The sequence below is a fragment of the Equus asinus genome, chromosome 20, assembly GCF_041296235.1.
Source record: "Equus asinus isolate D_3611 breed Donkey chromosome 20, EquAss-T2T_v2, whole genome shotgun sequence".
Lineage (NCBI taxonomy): Eukaryota > Metazoa > Chordata > Mammalia > Perissodactyla > Equidae > Equus > Equus asinus.
The window spans coordinates 44,717,460-44,739,586 of record NC_091809.1 but is presented as its reverse complement, the minus strand read 5'-3'; the positions used below and the strand labels follow the sequence as shown (position 1 = coordinate 44,739,586).

Here is a 22,127-nt window from a genome sequence, read left to right as displayed (position 1 = left end):
GTAAATTTTACTATCCTCATTTTACAAAGGAAATCGGGGTTTGTTCTTTTATTTTTGAGGGAGATTAGCCCTGAGCTAACTACTGCCAATCCTCCCCTTTTTGCTGAGGAAGACTGGCCCTGAGCTAACATCCGTGCCCATCTTCCTCTACTTCATATGTGGGACACCTACCACAGCATGGCTTGACAAGCGGTGCCATGTCCGCACTCGGGATCCTAACCAGCGAACCCAGGGCTGCTGAAGTGAAACGTGTGCACTTAACCGATGCGCCACGGGGCCAGCCCCAGACATCGGGGTTTTAAGAGTGACTTGCCCAAGGTCACACTGCTTATAAGTGACAGAGCTGTGACTAAACCTGGTTTCCAGTACATTCCAAAACCAATGCCCTTTTCACTGTGTCATGTTGATAATACGGTCAATTAGCAGCAGAAGACTCCAGCACTTGGGTGCATATGACAAATCTGTGAGCTCTTGGAATAGAAAACAAGGCAAGCTGACAAAGAGAACAAGACATTCCATCCTTAAGCTGAGTCTTCCCAAAGCCAAATTCACTTTGATTGGTGCAGTCAGACAGCAGTCCTAGTCAATGAGAAAAAGAAATCAATCAGAGCAGTTTTCAGGCTGAATGGACTGGTCAGTGGATGGACCTGAGCAGTTCAGGTCCAACAGTTAATCCAGGCTGAGCAAAAGCCGTGGTGGCGGCAGGTTGAGTGATGTCAGGATTCTAATCCGCACGCCCTGCAGCAGGAACCTCAGAGAACTGGGTCCAGCCACCAGCATGCATGGACCAACCCCTGCTGCCCAGCTGCACGAGTCCATGACCACCAGGGAGAGTGGCACATTGGTACCTCGGCCCTCCCATCACAATGGAGAGATCAAGGGTCATGACCTTTTCATATTGACTCTGGGGTCAAGGGCAGAGCTGGCTTCAGTGGACTTGAAGAGTCCAAGCAGGCTCAGAACTTATGCCTGGAAATAAGCGAACTTAACAAATCTGCCACTCTCCCTGTCAACCATCCACCCCACAGGTGTCTGCCCAGCAGGGGAGCCCAACAGAGAAGCAGCCACCAGCCACGCAATGAACCGTTCCCATCCCAGAAATGTCTGAGACGCTGCCTGAAACTTGCCCCTGCTGCTTTGTTCTAAGACAGTGACAAAATCCCAGCATTCCAGTTTCAGCTAAGAGACTGGATGTGAGCTCTCCTCCCTCTCATACCTACAGCTTTTTATCAGCCCTTTTCTTGGAACTGATTTGCTATACATACTGCGGATTAATTTTCTGTATAATCTTCTATTGCCTCTATTAGCGGTTGAGAGAGTTGGTATTAAGATGCTATTATGTACAAAAAGATATACAAATGGCCAATAAGTACATGAAAAGATGTTCAACATCATTAGTCATCAGGGAAATGCAAATTAAAACCACAATTAGATACCACTACACACCCATTAGAGTGGCTAAAATCTAAAAGAACGAAATTCCGAGTATTGGGAGGATGTACAGCACACCATGTGCACTGTATGAGCCATGAAGCGGACTCTCCTCCATGACTGGCGGGAGGAGAAAATGGTGCAGCAACCACTTTGGGAAAACAGGCAGTTTCTTAACTTGTTCAACACACAGTTACCATAGACCCAGCAATTCCACTTCTAGGTATTTACCTAAGAGAAATGAAAACGTGTCTACACAAAGACCTGTACCTGTACGTTCATGCAGATTTATTTGTAATACCCCAAACTGGAAACAACCCAAATGCCCATCAAGAAAGCAAATCAGTGGTTGTTTGGGACCAGGAGTGGTGGGGAGATGGATGAGGAAGGAGCGCAAGGGAACCCTGGGGGGCATGGAAATGTTGACATCCTGATTGTGGTGGTGGTTACAGGAAGGTAAACATTTGTCAAAATTCACTGAGCTCTACATACTTAAAAAGTCTCTAAATTATACCTCAATAAAGTTGGGAAAAGACCGTGTATAAGATTATTATGAACAACCTTAATTTTGGATTTAAATGACATCTTGAAGTTACTAACGTTTGAATCTAACTCAAACTTACAATAAAAAAAGAAATATCAAATAAATGTTCCAAGAAGAACACACACGCACACATACATACACACATCCACATCCACACACACACAAAGATGCTGTTACAATGACTCTGTCCCGGGGGACCAGGAATACCCGAAAGCTGCCCCTAAGATTCCTTAAAGAGATGGAACGTGTACAAAGGAGGAGAACAAGACAAAGACATATTTTTTTATCTACCATAGCTTTGTTCCCAAACCCCACTGCAAAATAATAAGCTAGACTGGACCATATGGAAGGTTCTATTTGCTAGGCCAGGTGGCCTTGAGTGGTATAGTCACACGAGCCCCAACCCTGCTCCTGATCTCAATACCTGAACCCAAGTCTCTGAACCTGCCCTTCCCATGTAAGTCCCAGCCACCAGCCCCAGAAGAAGAGGAGCCAGAAAGGGGCATTCACGCATCTAAGTTTATTTCACTCCCTCCAGCACCATCCACTGTCACATGCAGACTAATCCATGCTCAGTAAGTCCTTACTCAAAAGCAGGGTTCACAAATTCAAATTCCTACACAGGCCTACCAGGTAAGGTAAAGAAATGGGTGAAGTGAGCCCCCTGTGAGACAAGAGGGAGTGGTGGGGACTGGGTGGATCCAGAAAAACGTTAAGTCCTGTGTGAAAAGAGCACCATTCTTCACAGCCAGCCCATTGTTGACATGTAGAAATGTAGGACCAGTGTTGTCAGGCCTTCTGATTTTCAAGAGAAGCCAAAAATTCAGACTTCTATGTGAACTGTATCCGTTTTAAATATTGGCAGCAAATTTTTAAAATTTTAAACGTGATATGGGCCAAAAAAACACATGCTCACGCCAAAGCAGGGACAAGCCACCATCCCAGAGGCTACCACTCCCTCGGGGCAAGGAGCATGGCAGGACCCAGGGGCTATATTCCCCACTGAACGGATTCGGTTTAACCTCCCAGTTGAGGCATACATCCTCTATTCAGCATTCCCAGCAGGCTGTTTTCCATCCCATCCTTAAAACCTCCAGGGACTGAGAGATTGACCATTCCATCAATGGATGGTGCACTCTCCTTTACCCTTTCAGCTGGCTCTGGCCATTCCTTCAGCAGTCAGCCAAGATGTTACCTACTCCAGGAAGCTTTCCCAGATCCCCAGCACCCAGACTGGATACTCCTCATGTGCTTCCACAGCCCCTAGACTTCCCTATCTCAATACTTCCACACCACATTACTTATCTGTCTGCCCACTGGCCAAGAGTTCTGGGGCTGCGTGAGGGGGCAGTATATCCAGTGATTAACACACACAACTGGTATATTGGCTAGCCTTTTATAATTGCAAGTGATAAAAATCCATCAGACTAGCTTAAGTAAAAAGGAAATGAATTCTCCATACAAGTGAGCAGGAAGGCATTAGGCTGGGTTCAGGCATGACTAAATCAGGGGTTCACACAATGTCAGCCATACTCAATCTTGCTCCACCTCCCACTTCTCCTCTCCTCTGCATGTTGAGCTCCATCTCAACATCCATGTGGTAGCAAGATGGCGGTCAAAGAGAGACGATCCATCGTTACATCCATATACATCATTCTTATCCCCCTTGTAGGGATGAGGAAACGGAGACACGAGTGTTAAGTAACTTGCTCCAACCACACAGCCATGAGGTGAAGGAGGGTGGAAACAAAAGAAACACTCTGGCTCCAGAACCCATGCATTAGACACTATAGAATTCCCCCCCTCCAGATGTGCCTTTTCCTTGGTCATGTCCACACGTGGCCTCTTACGGTCAGGCAACCTTTGTGTAAATGATATACTTAACACTCTCTTCCTGCCCACTGTAACATCAACAGTATACAATAGTGGAGAGAGAACAGAGTAAGTGCAACAAAAAAGAGAACGGGAAGCAACTGACGCAGAGAATCCCAGCCCACAGCACAGGCCACTCCGGTGCCTGGCAGAGAGTGAGGCTCTTTGTCCTTCAGTGTGTTTCTGAGAGCTCTCTCTCGCCCACTGCCCTCCATGGCCACGTTTGAGATGGGCACTGGCAAGATGCAAGCTCTAGAAAGTAGCTCTCTGCTTAATGAGGAAGTGGGGACCTGAGGACTGCCTTAGATGATGGCGTCTTACACAGATTATTTGATAGATTGGGTGTTGCTCTTGTAGAGTAATTTTCTCGGGTTTTTAGCAGGCTGTTTATGTTTGTTTCTGGTCTGCTCCTTGGTTAGCACCTGAAGCCAGAAATCTCTCTGTGAATGTGCAACCTAGCCAGTGCTCTGCCCATCCCCCCCACCGGCTTCCTGGCCTCCACCTCTCAAGGTCATTTGACATAATGGCCTGGGGATGGAAGGGGATTATTTGGCTCCTTGGCCCCAGCTACATCCCCTTCATTGAGCAGGCATTCATCACCGGAGGTGACTGGGAAGGGCCTAGGGGACCAGCGTGTTCCCAGGTCCCAATTTGATTTCTGCAGTTTCCCACTGTTCTGTCTTTACTCACACTAATTTTAGGCTGGGAAAGATAATTTAGCCTTGCAACCCTGTAGGCCTCCACAGTTCTGCATTCTCAACTGTTCTGGATTTCAGGTCACAGGCAGGAAGTAGCTGTCTTAGTCAAGCCTAATGTGCCTGTCCTCTGCTTTTTAGCAAGCCAGCTTCAGCCTAAGCTTGCCGCTTTCCAATAGGACCTTACTGAAGGTCACTTCTGTGTAACAAGGACTCAAACCTTTTCGCCCAGGGTGCATGAGTCATCACTGCCCCCCATCCCACCTCCACTCAGTGTGGTCTGTCACCTGCACATCCCCACTCCTGGAACTGACATCCGTGTCAGTTTTCTTTAAAAGTAACAAAAGAAACAAAACTACTCTAAGTGAAAAGAAATGTGTTGGCTCATAGATCTGGAAATCCGGGGTCTGGCTCCAGGCACAGCTGGATTCAAGGCCTCAAACAACGCCATCAGGACTTGGCCTCTCTGCCTCCTAGGTCTGCTCTCTTCCGCATTTTGGTGTGTCTCTAGTTCCCTGTGATTAGCAACATGGTTGCCCACAGTTCCAGAGCTATATCCTCACCAGTTAATGTCTAGCAGGTTAAAGTCAGAGCTTTTCTTCTCCGACAGTCAAACAAAAACCCCAAGTCCACTCTGCTTGATCCAGACTTGTCATGTGTCCATTCTTGAATTAATTACATTGCCCTGGAGAGGCAGTGCTCTGGCCAGGCTGGACCACACGCCCACCCTTGGACGGGGAGTCAATACTCCCTAAAGGAAATAGAATGAGGACAGGGGATTTCTTCAGAAAGAAACGAGGGCACAACTACCTCCTACAGGAGGAGGGGAGGCTGGGCACTGAAACAGCAGAAGTCCATTCAGCTGATGCTCAGTATATATCCATCCTGTGAATGAACAAATGGGTGAGTGACTTTCTGAACATGAGTGGGAAAATATTCTGGAAAGAAATCACGTGTTTTTTTCTCTTCTACTGAAGGGAGTTTGAGTCAGCAGAAAACCACTGTGCTTGCTGAGAACCTGTTTGCATTAACAGTGGATTCCTAATTATCCACATGTGGCAGATTCTCTCTGCATTATCCAGGTCGTGGGATTAACCCTAGGCCGGAGCCCCTGGCACTGCAGGGTTCCAAGCAGAACCCACGCGGCCAAACTAAATGCCTTGGAAGCTCCCTTCATTCAACAAGGCCTTGCCCCGTTGCTATAGAATGAATTGTGTCCTCCCAAAATTCGTATGTTGGAGCCCTGCCCCCAGTGTGACTGTATTCAGAGACAGGACCTTTACAGAAGTGATTAAGGTTAAATGAAGCCATAAGGGTGGGGCCCCCATGCAACAGGATTAGTGTCCTTATAAGAAGAAGGAGAGACGCAGAGGTGCACACACCAAGGAGCGACCGTGTGAGCCCACAGCGAGAAGGTGACCATCTGTGAGCCAGGAAGAGAGTCCTCAGCGGCAACCGAATCCTGCCGGCACCTTGATCTCGGACTTCCTGGCCTCAGAAGTGTGAGAGATAAATGCCTGTTACCTAAGCCTCCCAGTCTATGGTATTCTGTGATAGGAGCCCAATACGACTCCCATATTCCAGCCCTCAGGCAGCGTGCGCTCAGGGAGTGTAAGCCATCTTAACACCTGCCCAAGCAAAGCAGACCTGGGAAAGCAAGTCCACTTTTGGCAGGAGGAGGCAGGGAGCAGAAGACCAGAAAAGTCCTCCAGAGCCAGACCTGAGTGGTTGGATGTGCACCACGACGCGCGTGAGGACACACCTCATTCAGGTTTGGGATTATGTGCCTTGCCATCTCCAGCCCCTGGCGTGGATACTCGGGACCTGCCAGTCCTGGCGGGGCCATCACACTACAGAACCTGACATAACCTCAAGGGTGTATGGACTAACTGCGGCTGTCTGTGAACCTCTTCCAAATGCGTTCAGGGGCCGTCTTGGGTTGGGGTCCCTAGAAATGGATCCTGAGAAAAAGAAACATGGGTAAGTTATTAATTAGGAGACTGCTACCTGGAGAAATTAATCAGGTGGGGGGGCAGCTAGAACAGGGAAGGGGAAGGAACCTAGACAGGGTGTGATTTCAAGGGAAGTCCCAGCCTCAGCCTGATCCCATGGAAAGCTCTGGAGTGTAAATTACACAACAGAGGTTGTTTCCCATTTTGAGGCAAAGCTGCTGAGCTTTCGTAACCCCGCCCCGGAAGTGGAGGGGGAAGATGAGGGGAGTTGTCGATTCCCAGGCACGCCCAGGGGAGGTGGCTCCAGGAGCCCCAAAGCAATCCTCTGATGGCTGCCTGTGCAAGCTGAGAGCAGTGAAGCACACGAACAGAGGCGTGGGAGCACAGAAGCCATACGAGGGGACCTAGTCAGGGCAGCACCTGTGTCCCCCACCAATGCAAAAACATGGAGATGCTCCAGCACAGAAAGAAGTTGAGGCTTCCAGTTCCCAGGGTCCTAACTTTGACATATTTTCTTCCGGCTCCCCACCTCACTCCCTTCCTGATGTGCGATCTTTCCCTGTTTCCATCTCTCCAGACTGCTGCAGGCTGGAGACAGGGGTGACTTTTGCCGGAAACTACCCTCCCACGCCTCACCCCCAGCCCAGGACCCTGCAGGCGAGCAGGGCACAGCGTCCTGATTTCCCCTTGGATGTGCTGTCCTGCCACCACTTCTCTCAACAGATGGATTATGGCGAGTTCGCTCTTATATCAATCACGTCACAAATCATTAAGCATATTGACACAGAGTGGAGTCGGCCTGTGCACCCGCAAAGGGGCGGGCGCTTTTTCCACCACTGAGAGGGGAAGTACCAGTGCCCTATCCTCAGTCATAGAGAGTCCCACCCACTCCAGGGGCCCCGGGCCAGTGCCCGCACGCTCCTCCTTAGGCCCACAGGGTAGCAGAGCTCATGGTGATTTATTCACATCCCTGCAGGGGCCCTCCCACCAGCCACAACTTTGCTCAGCTGGTCCTCAGAAGCCAGAGATGGGAGGGTCTGCCGAAGGGCAGCCCAGCTCTGGGTTCATCCAGTAGCAAAAGCTGGTTGAATGTATAGTCAGGGACCCAACATGTGTAGACTGGGCCCCACCTTCAAGGAGCCCACGAGTCCCTCCAAGGTCGTCTCCAAGCCCCGCGTCTGGGCAGGGCCACACTGTCTGACAGCAGGAGAATGTCAGCGCTTTCTAACACTACCCCATAATCCTCACAGAAACCCCATGCAGTTCATATTTTTATTGGCATCATATAGAGGAGGCCAAGAAAAGTCCAAGGTCACACAGCCAGAAGGTAGCAGCAGCTGGGTGTCAAACCCAGGTCTGTCTGTCTGTACAGTCAGTACTGTTAATCACCAACTGTATTCTTTGCCTTTCAGCTGAGGTTCCCTCTCTGCAATCCTGTTAAACACAAGCGCTTTCTGATTCCTAAATTAATTCCCTCTATTTGTAACCTAGACCCACTACCCCTCTCTCTTCCAGAATCCACCTTCGTAATAAGCTTTGTTTACTAGGGGACAGATTTTTGCTCGACCCACTGCCTTTCTTTTTCCAGATACACTTATAATGTTTGTTTTGAGTACACATGCAGGAAGAAGGAAGAGGAGAGGTAAGGAGGGGAGAGAAGAGGAAAGGATGATGTGCTAGACAGAACAATGCCCCCCTTAAAGATGTCTTAGTTCCCAGAACCTGTGAATTGCTACCTTACATGGTAAAAGGGACTTTGCAAACATGGCTAAATTAAAGATCTTGAAATGGGAAATTATCCTGGATTATTTGGGTAGACCCAGCTTAACCACAAGGGTCCTTGTAAGAGGGAGGCAGGAGAGTAACGATGGAAGCAGAGGTCAGAGAGAGAGCCTTGAAGATGCTACGCTGCTGGCTTTGAAGATGGAGGAAGGGACCACAAGCCAAGGAGGGAAGAGGCCTCTAGAAGCTGGAAAAGGCAAGGAAATGGATTGTCTTGTCAGCACCTCCAGAAGGAACGTAGCTCTGCTGACCCCTTGACTTTAGCCCAGTGAGACTGATTTTGGCCGTCTTGACCTCCAGAACTATAAGAGAATAAATCTGTGTTGTTTTAAGCCACTTGGCTTGTGGTCATTCATTACAGCAGCCACAGGAAACGAACACATGAGGTTAAACAAGAATATCACGCACACATTTAGCAACCTACTCTGGTGGCGAATTTCCACAGAATCATACAATCTGGGTGCTGAACAGAGTCCTCAGCGATCTCCCAGCCCCACTTCCCCGTTTTACACGGGACTAAACTGTAGTGTTGACAGTCCCTCGTGCCTCAGCGTCTTCATCCATAAAATGGGCTTATCGATGGCCACCGCTCAGGAGTTCACGAGCAGTTAATAAGACTCTCTGTCACCTCAAGAGCTATGAAAATATAAGCTATTGTCATAAGAGAAAGAAGCCGCAAGAGGTTAAGATTGCCCCAGGTCACACGTCTAGCTGGCAACAGAGCCAGGCCCCTGACCCCAGCCTCAGTTAATCCTTTCCAGTCTCCACACTTAACAATCCCTTCCATCAGCCAACCAACAGGTACTTGTTGAGGTAGGAGCCTGGAGCAGAAAGGAATGGGAAAAGCTCCTCAAAACATTGCCAAGAGTCCCCTAGAACCAGCTCCCAGGATCCTTGACCCTCCTCAGCTGAGCTTGACCTTGCGGGCGTGTGCAACTATTGCGGTCCTGGGCAGACTCACAGTGGACCCACAAGCAGAGTATTACACACGGACACACACACGCACAAGCACACGCACCTGCCCAGACACACAGTCCTCCCACCCCCTGCCGTGATTCAAATAATCCCCCTAAATCATCTCTCCCTCCTCCTCCGGGAAGTCTCCCCAGAGAGATAGAGGAGAGCCATCTGCTGCTCAGCCCTTCCTTCCTGGACAGGACACTGCCATGCTGCCTGAAACGCACTTGCTGTGCTGTGCTGCCTGTCCTCTGCATGGGGCTTTGGGGGATTGGGAACCAAGGCCTAAGTCCATGGTGTCCCCTTGGCACAGAACCCATCCAGCACCCTGTGCAAATTAGGATCCACTTACACAAACCTGAGAGTGACTCCTCGTTAGATTCTGTCCTCAAGGTACCTTGCTTGCCTCACCCTAGCCCAGGCCTGTTGGATGGTGTGTGAGCATGTCCCTGTCATCTTGCTGTCCGTCAAGTCCTTCGCCCCAGTTGCCCCAGCTCCACCTTTCCCCTGACCCCTCCCACACACAGCCTCCCATCCGTCACTCCAACTCCCCTACCGTCCGCGGAGCTGACTTCACTGATATGTGAAGCCCCAGACGACCCTCCCTGACAGCCTCCTGTGACTCCAGGGGCTCAGGGTCCAGGCAGAATCCCACTGCTCCTGCAGAAGCCACCACAGAAAAAGAATTGTGTTGTGATTTTCAAAGGAAATTGAAATCCCCTCTTTACTGCTTTCTAAATGAACCTTATAATTTTTCCCTGTCTACAACATCCCTGCGTGTTGCCTCCTCTGTGTCTGTGTGTGTGTTCATGTGTGTAAGAGAGAGAGAGAGTGTGTGAGCTCGGTGCCAGCGAGCAGCCAGGCTGGGCATGCTCCCCGGGCAGATCAGATGAAGGACCATCACCCTGACAGGGTTGAGTGTGTGCTCCGTGGAGAGGAGCCACAGCCACACAAAGCAGCCTCTCCCCACTCCACTCCTGGTTCCTCAGGTTGGAGCCTCTGAAGCAGAAATGGCTTGACTGAGTCTGGTTGGGGATGGGACTAGCGGAGCCTGTGAGAGGGGAATCAGGGCGGGAGCGGGCAGAAGGGCAGCCCAGGGAGGGGGGCAGCAGAGAGCTCTGGAAAGCAATGGGGTGTGGTTGAATGGTAGGAGAGAGGTCTTGGGAGGCCGAGAACAGAAAGTGGGCCTAGCAGAAAAGTCACAGAAGGAACTAGCAGAGAAGCACAGGGGCTGGGGCGGGAAGGGGGAGGAGGAGCCAGGCCAGGCCAGCGTGGGTGATGGGCACACTGACTGCACAGCAGCGCCAGGCCCTCCAGAAACCCCTGAGCCTCCGCAGGCCTAGCTGCTCATCAGAGAGGGTGGGAAATCAGGGAGTCCTTCCTGGGTCAGTGGGGACAGGGGGAGGTGAGTCCAGGCCGCAGATGAGCGGGGCCATCGCTGAGCTGCGAGCAGCCAGGTATCTCCAGGTATCCTGCGCCCTCTGGGGGCAGTGGTCTTGGATGTTTGGGCTGTAAGTCGGCAGAACGTTGAGTGAGGCTTTTTCTGTTACTCCAGAGTAGGCAACCAGGACCCAAAGCTGAACAAAAGAAGCATCAAGATGCCGTATCCTAAAACAACAGATCTTAGATCCTTCCTCAGGGCTTACTAATAGGCTGACCCACTGACCCAAAGGCCGCTGCTCCTCCTCCTGTGAGAGGCGTGAATCACAGGCCTGGGGGAGGGGACAATGGCTACTCCTCTTCTGTTAAAAAAGGCACGGGAGGGGGCGGTGCTTCCCTCTCCGGATGCCGCATTTTGGGTAGGGCTTGCAGCTCCAAGAGACTCAGAGATTGGGAAAGGCTGCAAGAAGGGGACTCTGGCATCACTCTGGCAGGAGGTCATCTCTTCAGGCAGCAGACTTGCTGAGCTGCCCACACTTACCTGTGCAGGAGAATGGAAATTGGAGGTGGCAGGGTAGAGTGAGGGACAGGAGAGCGGCCTGCACACCCATTATGTGATGTGGCAAGGATGGATGAGCCCTCCCTGGGTCAAGGGACACCGTAGAAGGTCATGGATTAAGCGACCTTGCTGATTGTCCCCCAAGAGGGCAGCCTGCCAGGCAAGGGGATCCTCCAGTAAGCGGGGCCAGGGGCATAAAAGGATTTAGAAAAGATGAGCTGGAATAGATCTCCCCCTTTGGAGAACTCATGGGTGGTGAATCAACATCAGCCAGAGAAGCAGCAACGCCCAACAGAGAGGACCTCAAAGTCCTAGGTCAGTACTGGGTACAAGGCACGTGTCCCTCCCCTCCCTTTTCTCACCTCCACACCAGGGAGCCACCAGGGGAACAGAGAGTGTGCATGCCAGAAGGAAGCTGTCTCCCCCGGGGTGGGGGGTAGGGGGAGTAAAGAGCAGACCACCTCCCCCCACCCCAGGCCCAGGGCCACAGGCCCTGAGGAAAAGTGAGTCTCAATCAGATGCAAGATTTGGAGTCTTAAGCTTGATTTATTTAACAACCAAAAAGAAGTTATAGAATCTGCCCAAGATGTTGTCAAGGAACAGAAAAGGGAGATTCAACACAGCTCTGTTGAAAACAGTGACTTCAGAAAAATGCTCGAAATAAATATTTCATGTTTATGCCAAGCAGAATTGAGCCTGAACGAGTTTACAGTAACGTGAGGGACAGACTCCTGCAGACGAGCTCAGCCGTGCACGTGTGGGAGGGGGAGTGTGTTATGAGGAGAAACACGAATGGTAAACAAGGAAACCAGAATCCCAAGGAAATCCTACTGGTGGGGTCGAGGCTCCCACGTAGGAGACCCTAAGGGTTGCTCAGGAGCTGAGACCGTCCAGTCCTCCAGCCACTGGACACAGGAGAGCTTGGTGGTCGGGATTCAACTGGCCTTTTCTCAACCCCCCAGCTTCTCTTTTGCATCCGTAATGGGGGCTTCTGACCCGCTGGCCGAGAGTGGACTCGGGATCCTCCTGCTCTCCATGCAGGCTTCCGCTTCCGTGTCTGGACTCACTGTCTCATGCTTCCTGGTTCAACTTCTCAAGAAGGAGAAGCTGATTGGCCCAGCCCTCCCAGTTTGGGCAGAGTCTTTTAAGCCAGCCCTTATAGGCCACCGAACAGTTGTGGCCAGGAAGCGAGGCGTTGCGCCCGTGATATAAAACATGGCCTCTGGGGCTGCCCCTTCAGCAGGGGCCTGGGGCACAATGTCTCTTAGAAAAAGCTCTGAGCCAGGCAGGCCCCAGGATTGGCACATCTCGCACAAACGAGGAGACTCCTCCACTCTGTCTCAAGGCTTCAGTGATGATAAACGAAGGATTAGACAGGGATTACGAGGAATCTGTCAACAACAGCCTGTCAAATCCCATCTATGGGCTCAGGACAACACTGTGAGGCCGGTAAGTCAGGCAGCGCGGGGAAGGGGGAAGAGGTTGAAGGAGGATGGTCCCCGCCCTCCGATGAGGGGGCAGATTGGGTCACACACAGACTTGGTGCCCCGTGTGTGGCAGATACTCCAGGAGCTGCCAGAGCTGCAGGGAGGACCCAGGGCGGCTCCCTCCCTCCCACATCATGGCTCCCCCATGCAGGGCTGGTACTTCCCCACGGCCAGGACACTGGAGGGTCTTCAGGTCCTTGCTCACTGCCTTTCACCTGACCCTCCAGCAGACCAGCTCACGCCATGACCAGGTGATCTCTCCCAAACCCGCCAGCACCCCCTTCAGAGCACCCCGAACCTCCCAGGCCTGCTCGAGGGGCACTTGGCTCTTTCCCAGCCCCTCCAACAGCCACTCAATACTCCAGGTCCCTTTGTGGCCCACCTTTGCATCTTAATTTTGTTCTCTTATTTACATATCCATCTAACTGAGTTCCTTGAAGACGAGGATCTCAGCACATTCATCTCTATATTCTGGCCCCTGGTGGCTCAAAAAAGCTCTGTGAGATGAATGATTGACTAAGTGAGGGCTGAAGCTGTCTGGGAAAGCTTCACTGAAGATATGCAGCTCGAAGAGGGAGAAGAGTCGATCAGTAGAACTAGGAAAGGGAAGGCCTTCACAGGGAACAACATGGACAAGGGCAGGGAGGTGGGAATGGGGGCCTGAGGAGGGACGAGGGAGTCCCGGGGCGATCAGTCCACGGACCCGATGAGAGGGAGAACACAGGTGAGTCATGTCCCCCTACACCCTCGTTCCCTGACCCACCCACCCCTCTCCCACCTTCTGCCATCTCCTCCATCAGCCACTGGGTTCCTGCCTCCTGCCTCCTGCCCCCCACCCCAAGTCCTCCCTGAGGCTGCTGTCTTGATCCTGCCTCGGATTTCCTGAAAACCCAGGATGGATCAAGCTGGTCCATATCAGCACTGATGCTGGGAGACTTTCCAAGGGAGCCTGAGCTCTGATGGCTGGAGCAAGGCTGCAGATTGATCAGTGTCCTTATCTAGACGGCATCAGGATGGCCTCTGCCAGGAACACTATGGGAAACCATCTCCTCCTTACATTGTCCTTCCAAGTTCTGGGGAAGCTGGAAGTCCTGTCCTCCCCTGGTGGTCCTCGCTGCTCCTGAGACCTCCAGTGTCATTCTGGAGTCTTCTTTGAAGCCAATGGTGGAGGGCTCACCTCATCCAAGGCCCCTTTACTCCATCAGGCAAACCAATTTTGTCACTGTCCTCAAAGAAAAAAAGCCCGGAGACCTCAGAGAGATTTTTGCAAACTCCCATTTCTCCCTCCTGTTCCTTCTTGGGGGATATTTCATGAGGTTTTTCCATAATTCTCAGTTCTCAGACTCTGTCTTCTGGCCCAGCCAGGCATCCAGGGACTCACCAGAGTGAGAGTGGGAAGATGCCCATTGCCTGGGCTCAGACTAGATGCTACGGGCTTGGCAGCATCATCTCATTTAACCCATCAGTAGGAGATCTCATTCCCCCAGGCAGCCTTCTGAACTCTGGATGGCTTCCTAAAGGAAGTCCTAGGACTTCAGAGGTTTAAAGAAAGCTTCCGTCTCCCCTGGTTCCCTCCTCACTGCCCATCCCCCGGGCCGCTTTCCAGATCACCAGCTCCCCTGGCTGTGGGCAGAATCACCTGCGGAGATGTTTGGGTAATGAGATGCCCAGGTCCACCTCTACAGACGGGCTTGGGTAAGTCTGGGCTTGGCCAAACACCGCAAAGGTTGAGAACCTCTGTTATGGCAGGCCCAAGAAAACCACCATTGGACAGATGAGGACCAAGGATCGGAGAGGAGAAATGACTCACCCCAGGACCCCCGGAAGAGGAGGCTGGCCTAGAGGCTGCTCCTCCTGGCTTCTTATCCTGCGCTTCTCCACAGCGGCTCAGCAAACGTCCTGTCTCCACACCAGCTTGCCCGTCAGCCCACGGTGGAGAGGTAAAATGGCCAGCTGGTTCGCTGGCACCCTCTTCCCTCTGCTGCCTGCCCCCTCACCCCCTCCCTATTGGGCCCGCTCTCCTCATCTGGCCTCAGCCTCCTGCTGCAGACCAGAACAGAACGGTGATTCCCGTTTCAATAGCAGCCTTTACGAACTGCATGTAAATGCTCACCTGCTGGGCTCACCACAGACCCTGAACTGCTAGGAGAGAGGAGCTCTATCTGATTCTCTGAATCCCAGGGCCCAGCACAGGCCCTTAGTCTTCCAGGGCAATTTGCTTTTTAAGGGCAATACTTAACCCAAAGGCATAACGTGTTAATTGTGGGGTTTCGAAGCTTCTCAAGTCACCACTTGTTAGGGTTCTGCGTGTTCCAGGAGGGGCTCCTCCTTGTTCTCCCCTGTTGACCACACCAGCCCGATGTGCCCTGAGACCTCTTCACTCCCCTTTGACGGCTCCCCAGGCCTCCTCCCTTCTTCCTTGTGGCTCCCAGTGGTTCTCCCTGACTGAGGAGCCAGCTCCCCTGCCAGCTGAACACAAAACCGGGGCTCCACACGTTTGTGACTCCGCGGAATGTGGATTTCCAGGTTTCAGAAGAAGCTGGGGGACCTGACAGTCTTATTCCGCTGCTTCTCCAGGTCTTTGCCAGGCCAGTGGTCCCCTCTGGCTGGGGTCTCAAGGATTCTTCCCGGGGCGGAGGGAACAAAACTTCCGGGGGTTTGAACCGATGAGTATATTGGTACATCTCACTGGCTGCCTCCTTCCTTCTGCAGATAATCTCACAGGCCATCGAGCTTCCTGAGATGAGAGGGGCATTGTTCCAGAGACAGTGGTGGGCAGGCAGCTGGTGTCAGAAGGCTTTGCATGATCTTCTGTAACCTGGCCATGCCACCTCCTCACAGGAGCTGGACTGGTGAGAAAGAGAGGGGCCGGTGGCCAGGAGAGGGATGGCTGCTCTGATCCCAGCTACACCAAGTAGAAAAAGGCTGTAGAAATGTTCTCCAAGTGATTGATTCCAAGGAAAGATGCTGGAGAGAAAGGGAAAGGGCAGAGCCACTTGCTGGCCATGCTCTGCCTTGTGAGCCACACGGAATCGTGCAGGGCCCAGAGCTCCATAGTGCCTACTTATCAAATACCCCTCATTCCCCACACCCGTGGTGACCCTAAGATGGCTCTCTGGCGCCGTCCCTCCTCTGCTTCTCAGGGGCCCTTGGAGTCTTCCTGCCCTACCTGACTCCCCACCGAGAGCCTTTGGGATTCCAGGACCTGGAAACCTCATGCTCCTGGATCTTCACGAAATGCCCAGCCAGGTTCCCCGAGAACCACGACTGATGAGCTCCCTTCCTCATCACGGCTTCTAATCCTTCCCAGAACCCCAAGGCAGGTTATTCTCCCCTTAGACAACTGAGGCTCAGAGCAGCTAAGAAACTTGCCCAAGGTCGATGCAAGAAGCAGAGCCAGGAATCCAGTCCCTGTCTGTCTGAGTTTCCACCCCGCCATCTGCCTCCTTGTGTCCAGAGATCCACCCAGAAGCCAGCTCTGGCTCAGCTCCCTCCGCGTCCTCCTCCAGGCTCCTGATGCCTCAAGGTGAGGGTTGGAGGCCAGGGGACAAGTCACCTTAAATCTTTTCCAGAGCAAGATGGGGCAGGAACCAAGCAAACGTGAAGTGTCTAGATGAGAAAAACTGGAGACATTTTTCATAAGACCTGAGAAATGTTGGGGTTCATCTCTTGGGTTAAATAGTTCTGGTCAGGAACCTAACTTTTTTTTTCCTCTCAACTTTTTACCAGGAAAATATTTTATACATACAGGAAAGCTCCACAAATAATACAATAATAGCCCATATGCCCACAATCTACATTCTAGAATTAACATTTTCTCAGATTTGCTTCATCTGTGTGTTTTTCTAGACCGCTTGCGAGTGAGTTGCAGACATTGAGACATTACACTCCTGAACACTTCAGCCTGTGTCTCTTAAAAAGGACTTCTCCTTCTCGGCCAAAATGCCGTTACTGCCTCTAAGAAAAATTAACAATTTCCTCATATCCAGTCAATAATCAAATTTCCACAATTGTTCCAGAAATGTCTTTTATAGTTATATTTTAATAGTAGACTCCAAAGGTCAAACATTGCATTTGGTTGTTATGTCTGTTTAGTCTTTGCTTATCTAAAATAGTACCCCCACTGTCTTTTGTCATGCTGTTGATTTCTTGAAGTGGTTGAGCTGATGGTCTTGTAAAATGTCCCACTGTTTTTTATCTTATCTGATCATTTCCCTGTGGCACTATTTAACTTGTTGCTTTACTCTCTGTATTTCCTGTAAACTGCATGTTAGATCCTGAGCTTGATTAGATTCGAGTTAAAGATTTTTGGTCAGAAAACATCTGTGGTAGCAGCTTCTAAGATGGCCCGCAATGGTCCCCATCTCCTGGTGTTCAAACCCTTGTGTAGTCCCCTCTCCTTGAGTGTGGGCTGGACTTTGTGACTCACTTCTAGTAAATAGAATATGGCAAAAGTAATGGGATGTCACCTCTGAGATTAGGTTATCAAAAAACTGTGGCTTGCTGTTGTGGGTGTTCTCTCTCGATTTCTCTTGGATGCCCGTCCTGGGGGAAGCTAGATGCCATGTCATGAGGCAGCCCCATGGAGGGGTCCACGTGTCAAGGCGCTGAGGCCTGCCAAGAACCATGTGAGTGAGCTTGGAAGTGGATCTCCCCACCCCACCCCATTAAGCCTTCAGATGAGAATGCAGCCCCAGCTGACAGCTTGACTGCAACTTCATGAGAGACCTCGAGCCAGAGGCACCCAGCTAAAACGTTCCTGGATTCCTAACCCACAGAAATGGTGATGAAATAAATATTTATTTTAGGCCACTAAGTTTGGATGTATTTTGTTTCCTATTGCAATGGAATAGATTGTGTGCCCCCCACCCATTCATATATTGAAGCCCTAACCCCTAATGTGATTGTATTTGGAGATAGGATCTTTAGGAAGTAATTAAAATTGAATGAGTTCATAAGGGCAGGGCATTATAAGAAGAAAAAGAGGAGAGAGATGGTTCTCTTTCTTTCCTCACCAGTGCGAGGATACAGCAAGAATGTGGCCATCTCCAAGCCAGGAGGAGAGCTCTCACCAAAGACCAAATCAGCTGGCACCTTGATCTTGGACTTCCAGCCTCCAGAACTGTAAGAAATAAATTTCTGCTGTTTAAGCCGCCCAGTCTATAGTATTCTGTTATGGCAGTCCCAGCAGACTAATACATAAGCCAATGGACAATTAACACAACTTCATAGGTGATGCTGTCAACTTCATGTTTCATCACGTCAGAAGACACGTAATACCAGGTTGTCCCACTAGTTTTCATCACTTGGTTAAGGTGGCCCCTGCCAGATCTGGCCTTTGAAAAGGTTCATTTTGCCTTTTTACAATCCCCAAGTAATCTGTGGGACAATACCTTGACTCCCTGGAATATCTTGTTCTTCAACATTAGCACCTGATGAACTTAACATTTTTTGATGATCTTTGCCTGAGTCAGTTATTTCTTTGAACATTGCAAAATGATGTGGGTTTTTTTATGCTTTTGGGTGAGAAAGATTGGCCCTGAGCTAACATCTGTTGCCAATCTTCCTCTTTTTTTTTTTCCCTCCCCAAAGCCCCAGTACATAGCTGTATATCCTAGTTGTAGGTCATTCTAGTTCTTCTATGTGGGAAGCTGCCACAGCATGGCTTGATGAGCAGTGTGTAGGTCCATGCCCAGGATCCAAACCAGCCAACCCCAGGCCACCAAAGCAGAGTGCACAAACTTAACCACTCAGCCACAAGGCCAGCCTCAATTTTTCTAATTCTATCATTCTTTCTATAGTCATTGGCTAATGTTCTTCACAAAGAAGAGTTTTCCCTCATGAACAGGAATTAACTACAATTCCTCCTAAAAAGGCTGAGGAAATGCTTAATTCCTTCTTTTTAATTACTAATTTCCTGAATAAAGAATTGGTTTATTTGACAAGATCCAACACCCATTCATGATAAAAGCTCTCAATAAAATGGGTATAGAAGGAAAATAGCTCAACATAATAAAGGCCATATACGACAAACCCACTGCCAACATCATACTCAATGGGGAAAAACTGAAGGCCATCCCTCTGAGAACAGGAACAAGAAAAGGGTACCCACTCTCACCTCTCTTATTCAACACAGTACTGGAGGTTTTGGCCAGAGCAATTAGGCAAGAAAAAGAAATAAAAGGAATCCAAATAGGCAATGAAGAAGTGAAACTCTCACTCTTTGCAGACAACATGATTTTACATATAGAAAATCCTACAGAATCCATCAGAAAACTATTAGAAATAATCAACTACAGCAAAGTTGCAGGATACAAAGTCAATGTACAAAAATCAGGGGCATTTCTATACTTTAATAATGAACTAACAGAACAAGAATTCAAGAATACAACCCCATTTACAATCGCAACCAAAAGAACAAAATATCTAGGAATAAATTTAACCAAGGAAGTGAAAGACCTATACAAGGAAAACCATAAGACATTACTGAAAAAAATCAATAAGGACATAAAGAAATGGAAAGATATTCCATGTACATGGATTGGAAGAATAAACATAGTTAAAATGTTCATACTACCTAAAGCAATCTACAGATTCAATGCAATTCCAATCAGAATCCCAATGACATTCTTCACAGAAATAGAGCAAAGAATCTTAAAATTCCTATGGGGCAACAAATACCCCGAATAGCCAAAGCAATCCTGAGAAATAAGAACAAAGCTGGTGGCACTGCAATCCTTGACTTCAAAACATAGCTTTGTGATATGTGATATGTACCATGGTACTGGTACAAAAACAGGCACACAGATCAATGGAACAGAACTGAAAGCCCAGAAACAAAACCACACATCTACAGACAACTAATCTTCAACAAAGGAGCCAAGAACATACAATGGAGAAAGGAAAGCCTCTTCAATAAATGGTGCTGGGAAAACTGGACAGCCACATGCAAAAGAATGAAAGTAGATCATTGTCTTTCTCCATACGCAAAAATGACTTAAAATGGATCAAAGACTTGAAGGTAAGACCTGAAACCATAAAACTTCTGGAAGAAAATATAGGCAGTATGCTCTTTGACATCAGCCTTAAAAGGATCTTTACAAATATGATGTCCACTCAGACAAGGGAAACAAAAGAAAAAATAAACAAGTGGGACTTCATCAGACTAAAGAGCTTCTGGAAAGCAAAGGAAACCAAGATCAAAATGAAAAAACAATCCACCAACTGGGAGAAAATATTTGCAAATCATATATCTGATAAGGGGTTAACTCTATAATATATAAAGAACTCACACAAATGAACTACAAAAAAAATAAACAACCTAATCAAAAAGTGGGCAGAAGATATGAACAGACATTTTTCCAAAGAAGACATACAGATGGCCAATAGGCACATGAAAAGATGCTCAACATCACTAATCATCAGGGAGATGCAAGTCAAAACTACACTAAGATATCATCTTACACCCGTTAAAATGGCTATAATCACTAAGACAAAAAATAACAAATGTTGGAGGGGTTGCTGAGAAAGAGAATCCTCATCCACTGCTGGTGGGAATGCAAACTGGTGCGGCCACTTTGGAAAACAGTATGGATATTTCTCAAAAAATTAAAAATAGAATTACCATATGACCCAGCAATCCCACTACTGGGTATTTATCCAAAGAACTTGAAAACAACAACACAAAGAGACTTATGCAACCCTATGTTCCTTGCAGCATTATTCACAATGGCCAAGATGTGGAAGCAACTTAACTGTCCAACAACTGATGATTGGATAAAGATGTGGAATATATATACAATGGAATACTACTCAGCCATAAAAAAGACATAATCATTCCATTTGCAACCACATGGATGGACCTTGAGGGCATCATGTTAAGTGAAATAAGCCAGAGAGAGAAAGACAAACACCATATGATTTCATTCATATGTGGAATATTAACAAACTTACGGACAAAGAGAATAATTTAGTGGTTACCAGGGAAAAGGGGGGTGGAGGGTGGACACAAGGGGTGCAGGGGAAAATTTATATGGTTTTTGACAAATGTTAATGTGCAACTGAATTTTCACAATGTTGTAAACTATTTAGACTACAATAAAAAAAATTTTTTTAAAGAATTGGTTCAATAGCTACCTCCAGTGATGGTAAATGAGTTTCTCTCTCTCTCTCATCTCATACTCAACTCAAAAAATTGTATTTATTTATCTATTTGCTTATCTATCTGTCTATCACCATACTCTGATGGATGTCTATTTGTTCAATGTTTTACCATCAGTAGTACTCATTCTTCTTTTCAATGCTCCGATTGTCCCAGATTTTGCCAGTGGGAGCCCTTCCAAGGAGAGAAGCCTGACTTTAAATTTCAGGTCCCTAAGAAATGGTTTGCACAGGTGGCTCTCTCCAGCCATCCACTCACAATTCTTAGAAATCCCTGTTAGACACCAGGGATGGGGAGGTGAAGGGAAAGAATAGTAGGACAAAATGGGCAGGGGTTGCTTAAGCACTTGCTCTATTTAGGGAATGAGGTGTACTGGAAAAAGTACACACTGGGCACCCAGACCCCTGAGTTCTGGTCCTAGTGGCCTTACCAATTTGCTGTGTGGCATAAAGACCAGTGACCCTCTTCCCTGTGCCTCGGGACGCAAGTTTGCCATGAGGCCTAGAGGAGCTGCTCCGTATAGGGACAGTGAAAGGCAGAAGTCACTGCAGACACGTATGATGGCATCACTAGGGCCAGTGCCCCAGAAACCAAGTACCAACAAGAGGACAGGGAGGTGGAGAAGAAGGAACCAGGTGTTTGAAATGTCTTCCCCACAGCAGAGGGTTAATTGGGAGAACGTTGTAAAAGCCTCTGCATATCATCATGGAGGGAGGAAGAAATTGGTCTGAGAAAGCCACCAGCCTCCCCAGAGGAGGCAGGAGATGGTGAGCTCAGGTTCCTCTGATCCATTCCAGCCTCTGGGATGCCGGGACTTCAGGCCTGCAGCCCATCTCTACAGCCCAGAGGGGATAAAATTAACAAGCACATCTGAATTGTGTGGAGGGAAAACTGACTGATGTCCACACAACGCTCAGTGCCCAGGTCATGCCCACTCTCCGCTGGAACAGGCTGAAGAGAGCTAAGTTCTGAGCTCACATCCTAGGCCTCTCTCTTGCTGCCTGAATCTATTCCCACCTCTGACTTGATCTCCCTAAAACGCAATGAGTGAGTTTAAAGGCCTGATCAATGAAAATCATTACAGTTGCTTTCTCCTGAGACTCTTGATATTATTGCTTTGCAAGAAGGCTGTCTGGGCCTCCACCAAAAATAATAACATGACCTGGGCCCAGTCTGGGAGTCACCAGAGGCTCCTTACATGTGGTTGCTCCCATTCTTTCTCTTCTGCTCAGGCTCAGCTCTCCTCCCCTAGCAATTCCCCTTCCCCAACCCTTTTGTTCTCCCTTTAAGACTGGATGTCAAAGTTC

General features: G+C 49.1%; 1 long non-coding RNA gene across 1 annotated transcript; it reads left to right on the top strand.

Annotated features, from left to right (window-relative positions):
* The first annotated feature begins 12,315 nt into the window (after positions 1–12,315).
* LOC139041084 (uncharacterized) lies at positions 12,316–21,501 on the top strand. The gene is made up of 3 exons (XR_011495664.1): positions 12,316–12,621; positions 14,409–14,599; positions 15,372–21,501. It is a non-coding gene; the product is annotated as an uncharacterized lncRNA (long non-coding RNA).
* Positions 21,502–22,127: the final 626 nt, after the last annotated feature.